The 10,549-nt window shown below is 37.8% G+C and overlaps 1 protein-coding gene across 4 annotated transcripts in view; it reads left to right on the forward strand.

Annotated features, from left to right (window-relative positions):
- Positions 1-390: 390 nt before the first annotated feature.
- The window catches only part of cntn5 (contactin 5), a 115,799-nt gene continuing 105,640 nt past the window's right edge, over positions 391-10,549 (forward strand). For all 4 annotated transcript variants that reach the window (XM_005735931.1, XM_005735932.1, XM_005735933.1 and 1 more), the window contains exon 1: positions 391-900. The gene's annotated coding sequence lies outside the window, so the exon portion shown is untranslated. The remainder of the gene's footprint in view (positions 901-10,549) is intronic.

A 10,549-nucleotide genomic window follows, 5' to 3' on the forward strand; every position in this document is an offset into this window, starting at 1 on the left:
TAAGCTTCAAGTTAATTTTGTATTTAAAACTTTAATCTGCGAAATTGGTGAAACATGCTAAGCCAAAGTTAGCCATTTGCTACATACAGTAGCTGTTTATTGCTTAAATACCATAACAAGGTGAATGTTAAAAATAACGATGAAAAAAACATTTTTGTCATATTTCACAATAGGCTAAAAATGGGGAGAAAATTCAGCAGCAAGACTCGACTGGAAATGTATATAAAAATTAGTTTTAATAAATTATCAGTGCCTTACACATGTGTTAATGGGGCTGTAGACGTGTATGTATTACGGTAATGAACAAAAAGGGGGGAAACCCAAGTCAGCATTATATGCGCACTCTTGAAAAGAGGGGGTATATTCAGCCATTTACAAAGCAGGTTTTTTCCACCCCCACTTAATCAACTTCAGCATCAAAGGGACCAGCAGATAGAAAAGCATATTCCGACCAAGATCTTTGTACAGTGGCAGAAACCGATGCACTGATGCAATGCCACTCCTTATAACTATCTAAGGGCCACCTTTTTTTCCTCAGCACCAGGGAGATGGGATGCTGCGCTGCAGACAGAGCCTCAGCCGGCTGCAGCGGTGGAGGCTGACAGAGAAGAGACTAAACCAAAGCTACGTCCAGCACGACGCACGGCACATCCAGTAAGCTCCCCGAAGTCGAGGACGAGCTTTCACGCTTCTAGGGGGTAAAGAGCTCGAGACCGAAAGAAGTGTACCTGTTTCCTGCTGTTTGTGCTTAAGGATGTGCTGTTTGCGCTGACTAACCACATAGAGCGGCAGAAAGGAGGACCCGGACTTCACTGGATATAACCGCTGCCATTCCATCGTTTGGGTCAGCTACCACAGCAGCTATCACCCGGAGACCGAGGACGACTTTTTTGTATTTCCGTGAGTATTTTAAAGTATTTCACTTTACGCGCATTTCTTTTATTTTTCCCATCGATTGTAGAGCTGGATCTGTAAGAGCGAACGCGGGTTGTCTAAAGAGAGACAAGTTCTGGAGATTACAACCTGGAGATATCCATGAAAAACATAAAAATAAATAAATAAATAAATAAATAAATAAATAAATGAAAACCTGTAAGGAGCTGGATAGTTTTGGGGGGTGCATTTTAGATTTCAGACTGTCCGCTTTGCTTACTTCCAACCACGCTGCTTCAATAACTTCTACCTTTTCCAAAAGAGTGACAGAGTCAAAATTAAGCATGTGGGCGATGGAGCTGTTTCAATATGCACAAAACACACAACAAAGTGTCAAATTGAACCATTTCAGCTGCTCATCGCGCCTGGGGCTCGCTGAAATAATGACTTCAGTTTTGAAGTCAAATTAGCGGTGTCCTACAGTAAAGCTTCAGCAGTCTTAAAAAGAAAAAACAATGTGTAGATTTGAGCTCTAGCATCTCAAATGGGTCCATTAAATGTTCTTTGTAAGAAAAAGAGCTACACTGTGAGGGCAGGAGAAGATCTGTATTTTTGGAGGGAGGATTGCATTTTTAGGTTAGAATAGAACAGGAGGCTTCTAACACACCACTTACCACACAAGTAGACCCATAGGAATTATCCAATCAGAGATATGCAGATTTGCCAAACTCTAATTTTGCAGCTTGGCTGTGTTGAATGCAAAGTGTAATAGTATGGTCTAAGTGCACTGGTGACAGTTGGTTGTCCACTGTGGCTTTTAGGCCCACAGACTTGTGTTTGGTCTTATTGATGTGTTTGGATGGTGCACAGAAATGAAATGGCTATTATTAAGCAATTACTCAATTAGGATATGTTTTCTTTTCTTTTTTTTTCCCCTTAGAAGTTTGCGTGACTTTCTTCTCAATGACAGTAATTAGCCAAGCGGTGGCAGAAGGAATTAAGTCTGTCAAAGAAAAATGCACCCTTTCAAGGTCTTTCTGCTGTCAGTAACTCCCCTGCTGCTTGGGGTTTTCTTCATTTTTGCCACTCCGAGGCACTAAGAAACAGCATTGTAATAATTTAAGGTCACTAAGTATGTCAATACAATATTTAAGAGTCATAAAGTTTTAAATGATGAGCCCCTGGAACATTTTTTTTTCTAAAAATATAGAAACTAGTTTTGTCTGCATCCTTCAGTGGTTCCCAGAAGCTGACATGTAGTAGCAGATGTTCAGATCTGCTTTGAAGGTGGTAGATGTTCATATGCAGCATGTATCTGTGAAGCTCAAGAAAAAGACAGACATTTTCCAACAGTAAAAAAAACAAAAACAATAGTTCTTACTCCATAAATTATAAAATTGTGAAATATATGGCATTCGCTTTATTGACACCCAGCGTGTTACATACGCAATGGTGTAAGTATAGTTTGTGTATGTGAGAGTGGGATATGCTGAAAGAAAAGTAGCCTTCTCTCTCTGATTTGCCTCATGAATTATTCTAAACTCTGTGGCCTACGTCACATACAATACACCGTGGCAGAGCTACACTGCTTGCAACATGGATGCAGTCAATATGGAGTTTTACTACAATGTCAAAAAATTCAGGCAAATTCAGCAAAACCATTTGTATCTTTGTTTTCTTACAACAGTGGGTTTCTGTTTTATTTTCCCTTGATTCCAACTGGTATATTTCACTCTAAGCATGAGGACAAGGCTCCACTTTAACAAACATGGAGCATTTATGACTCAAGGAAGCTTTCCATATTTCACCATGAAAAAAAGGGTAAAAAACAGAAACCTCACCTAAATATAGGTCAAATTTAACACCAATAACTAAATAGCTTTGAATTATATCTCTAAAACTGTATAGCAGTGTTACAATCATATAACCCACATCACAGTGTGGCTCTATGGTTTTCTGTTAGTGTAATAGAGCATCCATTAAGACTTAATGATGGAAGTATAACTTGGAGGCATGCTTGGGATTTCAAATGTCCTATAATTTGCCTTAATATTATTATAGATGTATATCTATATTTCATAAGCCCTATGTGCTTAAATGATTGCCATATCAGTTCATTGTACAGCTGGGTTTAATTTCCTAAGATTATCTGAAAATGGCTCATCTCACCAAGAGATGTATAGTTCAAGTCACCAGATGCAGTAATCAAAAGGAGATTCACCTGCATATCAGGGGGAAAGGTGGAGGGAACGCACAGCTGTGCTTGTTTCACTTGGCATGAATTAGAGGTTACCCCTATCTTTATCATATGTAAATCAGTTATTTGCTTGCAGCGCATGCTTTAAAATGTTTGTAAATCCACATGGGGGCAGGTGTGAGATGAAATGCAAATTAGTAAATCGGCTAACCTTGATTGAAATGAAAGATGTCTTGATGTTACAGCTGCCCCATCCTCCTAAATTAAATGACTATTGACATGGCCAACAGACACGCATTTAGGGTATGGCTAATTAAAAACGACAACTCTGGTGAAGGCCTTTGGGACACTTGGGGGGAAAAAAAATGCATATCAGCAGTGACAAGAGAGAGGCTAGGGATAGAAACTGTCTCACCACCCAAGGGAATCATATTTTCACTGACAAATCTGCAACTAATAAAGTGAAAACGGACAAAAATGTTGTGCGGAGCACAAGTGGCGCTCAACATGTCCCTGTAGAGTGTTGTGAGCAAAGCTATTCAAAGGATAATATGGTATCACACTATATCCTGCTTTATTGTAGAGCACTCTGAAGCTACTTCTATGGTGACAAAAGCGCAGTGAGGCAGTGATAGGAAATTGCTGAGCATCCTCAAATATATAAACAACATGTTTTTCACTGTCCAGAGGATGCAAGGGCTTAATTTTGTGCTCAAAACATAATCGTGACTAACAATGTAGGCCCTGGGAATTTTCCATGCAGTGATTTGAGATGACATGCATTTGTTGGATTAAAGAAATTCCTTTTAAGAAGTGTTGGTAATCTTGACAGTGGCAAACTCCTCTTTGGCTGTCTTCCTATCTAGCACTTTGTTTGTAAGGCAGGCTGGTCTAGCACAGCCTGGAAGACAAACATCCCTCATGACCCATCTGACAACTTAATTTATATAATTGCTTAGAAGCATCTGTGTAAGAAAGACTGACTTTCAGCACCCTCATCCACTTGTCACTGTTATGAATGACTTGGATTTGATGTCCAATGAGTCAAACAGGCAATCTTAAGTCGCACTGACATTGCAATGCTAAAGCGTGTGTGTGAACAAAATAAGTACTGTTAATTTGAGCGCAGTTTTGCATCCTTCAGCCTCGTATCTTCATCTCATATGTACGTCGCTGCTTTGATCTGACTCGTGCGCTGCAGCCAGGAGGTTGTACAAAAACACCACGCACCATGACAATTGTGTGAGTTAGCAGTGTGTAATTAAAACAAGTGACGTGACTGCATCAACCTGGGGCTTTCCTTTCTTGATTTCTACTGCTTTCAGAATGGCTAAAATAACTTATTTTGGTTTGCTAATATGTCCCACAGCCTCAGGTTGGTTAATTATGCTGCCCTGGTATCATTTGTCTTTGGGCTGTCCTCAGTGTGTTTAATTTGAGCAAGTGATCTGAAGATACCTGCAGGCTTCCTCTGCGCCATAGCTTAAATATGTGCTTTTAAAGTGTTAAAGGTTATTAACTGAAACAAAGCAATGCATTTATGAAGTAGTAGTTGAAATGAAAACAGGAACACACTTGTAATCAAAATATGGGTCTCTCATTAGTTGAAATGGTACATCTAGTTGATTATCGGGGCAACAAGGCAAACCTTTTGACTTCATTGATGAAATCCGCGCAGTAGCACCCTGTACTCAACATGTTACTTGCGTGCTGAAATAGGTGTAAGGAAGGACTTTGTCAGTGAAGCGAACACCAAGTATTTGCAGAGATGGTATGGAGAGAGTAGTGATGATGGTGGGGAATAGCCCGAGGATGGAGTGTTTTTCAGTAGGCAGCTCCTGATTTTATGTGACAGTAAAGGGCCTTATCTACCAGGGCCATGATGAAGCACAACACTCTTTGATTTTTTATCTTCCAAACGTCTAACAATCTCATGCTCTAGACAGATTAGTGAGATGAAGGTGTAAAAACTGGCTATGCAGTTTCATGGGAGTCAAATACAGGGTCTAAGGCTATATCTGCATCATGCTGATAGTACAAAATGAAAGATTAGCTGAATTTAGTGACACTTTTGACTTTCATATGAAAGAAAGTAAAATTTGATTATATAAATAAATAAAACATTAAAAAAATATATATGTAACTGGTAAACGAGTTTGTGTTTGTCAGATTGGGAATGCATTCAAAAGTGTTATAACGACAGACAAAAAGGGGTTGCTTGCAAGCTATGTGTATAATCTTCAATAGAATTTGAGGCATAATAAGTTATTGTTACCTAAGATTCATAATTTTATTTGCATTCTTTTTTATACTGTTATATATTTAATTTTTGTTTCTCATTACCTCAAGCAGGGCATTGATACGCCAAATGATTCCTAGGAGGCAATTTTTTTATGCCTCACTTAAAATTCATTGGAGCTCACACCAGACTTTACAGCTCCATATCTACTCCTGTGGTATCTTAATAAGTCTTACCTCCAAAGACACGGAGAGCATGAGCAGTGTTTATAGAAATCAAAGGAACACTGAGAAACCAGTGATTTTAATGTAACATTTCACAAGTCCTGAGGCCGCGCCCATAAAAGTAATCCAGCGCCACCCCCATCAAAGTTGTTCCCTTCTACACCACTTGCACCTATTAAATGTGCGTGATGCTCTCAGTTATTGGAAAACTGCAACAGTCTCGGAACTTTTTAATCATGTCTTGAACATAATTAGGTCGAATTACCTTTCACATTTTAATCTTTAACCCTAGTGAAAATGTCTTTAGGCCCTGTTGCTTAACGGCTGTTTTCTAGCTCGTTATTGCATTAACGATTTTTATGTGCTGTGTTTTCTCTTGTAAAAGTTTGATTGGAAATGAGGAATCATCTTGAGAACAGTTTTGTTTGACTTGTGCTGTATTTTTATATGCATGTTTACACCATTGATTCTAATTGCAGGTTACTGTCAGCTCTTTCAGAGTGCAGACATATTCTTTCCAGAACAGTAACCTCAGTAGTTCTTGGACACATTTCAAGTCAAGTCCTTCGTAGCGTCTGCTCCTCCATGATGAACCTAATAGTAGGGATTTTTCCAAGGGAATGCTGTCCATTAAAAGAAGAGAGTGTTTTAGGGTCACCTTTCTTGCATGTTGAGTTGTTATATTCCACTCTCATGCCTCTTTCTCCCAAGAGATGAAATGTGTATGGAGGAATCTGTTGGAAAACAACTGAGAAGGCTGTTGTGCTTAGCTGTCTTGTGCAGTACCTCACCATTCGGTCTCCTGTGACAGCAACAGTGAATTTATTCTATTCTTATGAATGCATAAATTCTGAAGTATTGTTTTGTTAGGCTATGATATAATGGTACTCATATGAATGGGCAAGACCTGATCTTGGGTGATTTTCATTTTCTGTACCTAACTTTGAACTTATATAAACACGTTAGTTAAAGTCAATGATCTTGGGATTGTGTGATAAAGGAATTCAATTTAACACACTTCAGTATATAGTATCCATGGTGTTAAAAAAAGGCTTTTTTGTCAGACTTAATAAGAGTAAAATGTCTTCCAGATATTAGGATGATGTGAGGATTCATTAGGTGTTGGGATAAGACAGACCCACTGATGCATTTTACAGGAAATAAAAGAAAGGATGCTGTTCTGTGAAGCATCTATACAAAGCTGCTATTGTGTTGTGAATGCTGATGTTTGGGTTTACACCATTTCTTGATATCAGCTGTCAGCTTGCTGTGAGAAGCATTGTAATGATACTGAAAAAAATACAAGCGAGATTAAATATTTTATTTTTTTCCTTTTTTGCATTTGGTTTCATTTCTTTCCCGCATTTCACAGTAGCTATACCATTACTTCAATATGTGCAATTAATTTATATGGTTTATATTTTAATTTTCAAGTCAACGTTATCCATTCTTAATATCTCTTTAAATTGTAATGCTGTTATGCTCTTAATAAAACAATAAGATAGGCAACCTCTGAGCACTGGGTGAGAGGCTGCTGGATTGTTTCATTTTCCAGCAGTTTGTTGGAACAATGAATGCTGCAGTTAACATAATGGGAGATTGATGAGAGATGTGACAGAAAGGGGGGGGCTACACAAAAATGAAAATGCCAAAAGTGCAGCCTGTGAAAATAAAACCGGCCAAACCTTTTTTGAAAAAGTTCCGAACATTCACTAAGCTGTACAACTCTACAATTATTGACTGTAATTCTCATTCTAGCACATCATAAGCAACTCCGATTGTTCGGCAACTGAAGGCTTGTAATTAATCAGCTACAGTACGTAGAACATCTGCTGTGCAGGAGAGAATCTCTGGTCTGAAACGCACACACTTAGATCTACAGTTTCTAGGTAATTGAATTAGTTTAGCTTCAAAGGGAAAACATTTATGGGATGGTTTCAAATGGTTTAAAGGGCCATTCTCTTTTTTCCCAAGTCTTATTCTACTTACCACAAACTGTTCTGTGGTAAACAGATTAATTTGTAATCAAGCCTCAGAGTGTCTAATCTAATTTTCTGCGTTACCTAAGCATATTTAAAAACATGCAGAGAGCCATTATAGTGAAGGAATTTTCAGCCTGTTTCTTTATCTCAAAGACAAGCCCGAGAAAGAGTCATTGCTTACTGTCGTTTGTTGGAAATCTTTTATTGCTCTTACAATTAGAGAGCACACAGTCTTCAATTCGAGCAACATTAAGTTCTAGTAGTATCTCCTTTGTTATTTTCTCACTCTGTGTGGGTGAGGAAAGGATGAACTTTCAACATGGAGTGGAGCACACACTGAAAACAGCTGGAGTGGTGAAATCAGAGCAGAGGAGAGAAAAGCAACTAAAATCACTGAAAAAAAATTTTTTTTGCATTGTGCTAAAAAAAAGAAAGAAGTGCATATAAAATTGTTTTTTCTTTTTCCTCATTTAATTTCTTTTTTGTATGTATGTGAATCTACTGTCTGTCTGAGTGATCAGAAAATGTTGTAGTAATAAAATCTGGATTTAGCACTTCAAAACAGCAGCTTGAATTTGATTTGGATGTGTCTGCTGGTTATTACTATTGTCTCAGTGGATCATGTTTCTTGTACTATTTCATTTTTTTCTATTATCTGATAAAAGGAAACATAAATATATGTTAACAATGACCATTTAAAGGGAATATGTACTATATTAAAATATAGTATATGTGAGCAGAGTAATGCAGCAGTCAGATTATTCACCATTCATGTATATTTTAAGACCACTAGCCTTAGCCTTAAAACATTGTGAGCCCAAGATACCTTTGTCAGCAGACAGGTGTTCTCTGTGTTTGACAAAAGTTAAAAACAGACTGCAAAAAGTAAAAGTAAGTGCATTAGGGCGACAGGCACCGTGCACCCTGGACAGGTCTGCAAAAGTCCATACATGGAAAATTTGTGCAAGTTACCTTCTGCAGACTCTCTTGGTTGTGAATGAGCTGACTAAAGTTTTTCTTTCTATTGCAAGTGCAACAGAACAGTTTTTTAACTACACTTGGAGCTGGATATATTTCTCAGGGATTGCGAGACTTACGTTTGTTTCACTTTTCCACTTGGTAAATAACCAAGAGGACTTAAAGCAACTTAAATGTTACACAATGATACCTCTGAAATAAGATCCTGTAAATGACAAGTAAAATGTATATTTAAACCAAGTTCTGCAACAGCTAAAAGGTATAGTGAACTTTTAATTGTAAAAGTTGTAATGTAATGCAATGAATGTAAAGTGCCCAGGAGGTTACATCTAAATGAACAGGTTTTCTTTATATATATACTGGCTCAATCAATCACATAGTAGATAAACCTTACTAAGCTGAATTCTCCTATACAATAGTTCACGACTGGTTTACAGTCAGGTAAAGCCCTTTACACAACAGACGTGTAAAATCAGTGGAAATCAGACTCACCTATGCCTAATGTAACTGTTCATAGCGGCGGCATAATTTGGCTGGACAAATATGAAGCATTTGTTTTTTCAAACCATATTCAATTTTTCAGATCCGAATAAAGAGATCTGACAACTGCATTTGGCAATCATTTTGAATTTAACATGTCTTTAATAAGTTGGGACCAGGACAGCAGAAGGCTGGAGAAGTAAATGGTTAATATAAGAAGCTTTTACTGCATTTTTGCTATTTACTAAGTTAATTGACAACCGGTGAGTAACACGACTGGACATAAAAAGAGAATCTTAAAGCTGTCTTCCCCAGGTCAAAGCTCATTAACTGGATTGAGACAAAGTGAAAAACTGTTTTTTGGACAGACAAATTGAATTTTTGGTTTGGAAAACATTAACACTACATTCTCTGGACTAAGGAGGAGAGGAACCATCCCACTAACCATCAGCATGGTTTTGTAAAAACTGCATCTCTGATGATATGGGGGTGCATCAGTGCCTATGGAATTAGCAGCTTGCACAGTAGTGAAAGATATATATGTGATTTAGAGCAACATATACTCCCATCTTGATCTGTTTCAGGGAAACCCTGCACAGCAAAATCTCCAGTGTTAATTTAACACTGGAGATTTTGCTGTGTGGCATATTCCAATAAGACATTGCTTTTTAAACAGCATGGCTTTGTAATAGAAAAGTCTGGGTGCTGAACTGGCCTGTCTGTAGTCCAGATCTTTCATCAACTGAACACATTTAATTCAGGACTGTTGATCAGCTAGAATCGATCCTATATCAGACAAAAATGAGATAACATTTCTCTTCCGGTAGTCCAACAGCCGGTTTCCTCAGTTCTCAGATGTTTACCAACCGTTGGTAAAAGAAGAGGTAATGCTACACAGTGGTAAATGTGGCCTTGTCCCAACTAAAAACATATTGAATGTTTAAACTCAGACATTGTACTATTTCACAAAAAATATGAGCTCATATTGAATTGAATTGAATTCAATAACATGTCTCAGAAAAGTTAGCGGCGGTGACAGAGGTATGCTATGAAGATATGAAGCTCCCAGTGCATTATTTCTGCTGGTGTTAATGCCAGAGGAGGCAGTTATTGAGTCAGCAGAGTGCTGATGACTTTTGTACAGTAGGAACCTCGGTAGGCTCTTTAGAATAACTCAGACTTTCACAAGTCTTTGGAAAACGAGACTGCGTGGTTAGATGCTTGATTTTATACATCTTTAGCAATGTGTTTGAAAAAAACAAGAATTCTGATGTTAAGACGTGTGGTCCGATACTGTTGTCCATATAGAGAATAAAAGAAAAAAAATTCCAAGTGGTTAAATTCATTGTTTATATATGAACACATAACTCCAATTTTAGCCAAATTACATTGGCTCCCTGTTAAATATCGCATAGATTTGAAAATTCTTTTGTTCACTTTTAAAATTCTGAATAATTTAGCACCCAGCTATCTTTCTGAACTACTCCACTTATACAATCCCAACAGAGCACTAGGGATGGGGATCGTTTAGGTTTTATCCGATACCAGTACCAAACCGGTACTTTTGAAACTGTGC

The sequence above is a fragment of the Pundamilia nyererei genome, unplaced genomic scaffold, assembly GCF_000239375.1.
Source record: "Pundamilia nyererei isolate P.nyererei 1_Seehausen unplaced genomic scaffold, PunNye1.0 scaffold00066, whole genome shotgun sequence".
NCBI classification, from domain to species: Eukaryota; Metazoa; Chordata; class Actinopteri; order Cichliformes; family Cichlidae; genus Pundamilia; species Pundamilia nyererei.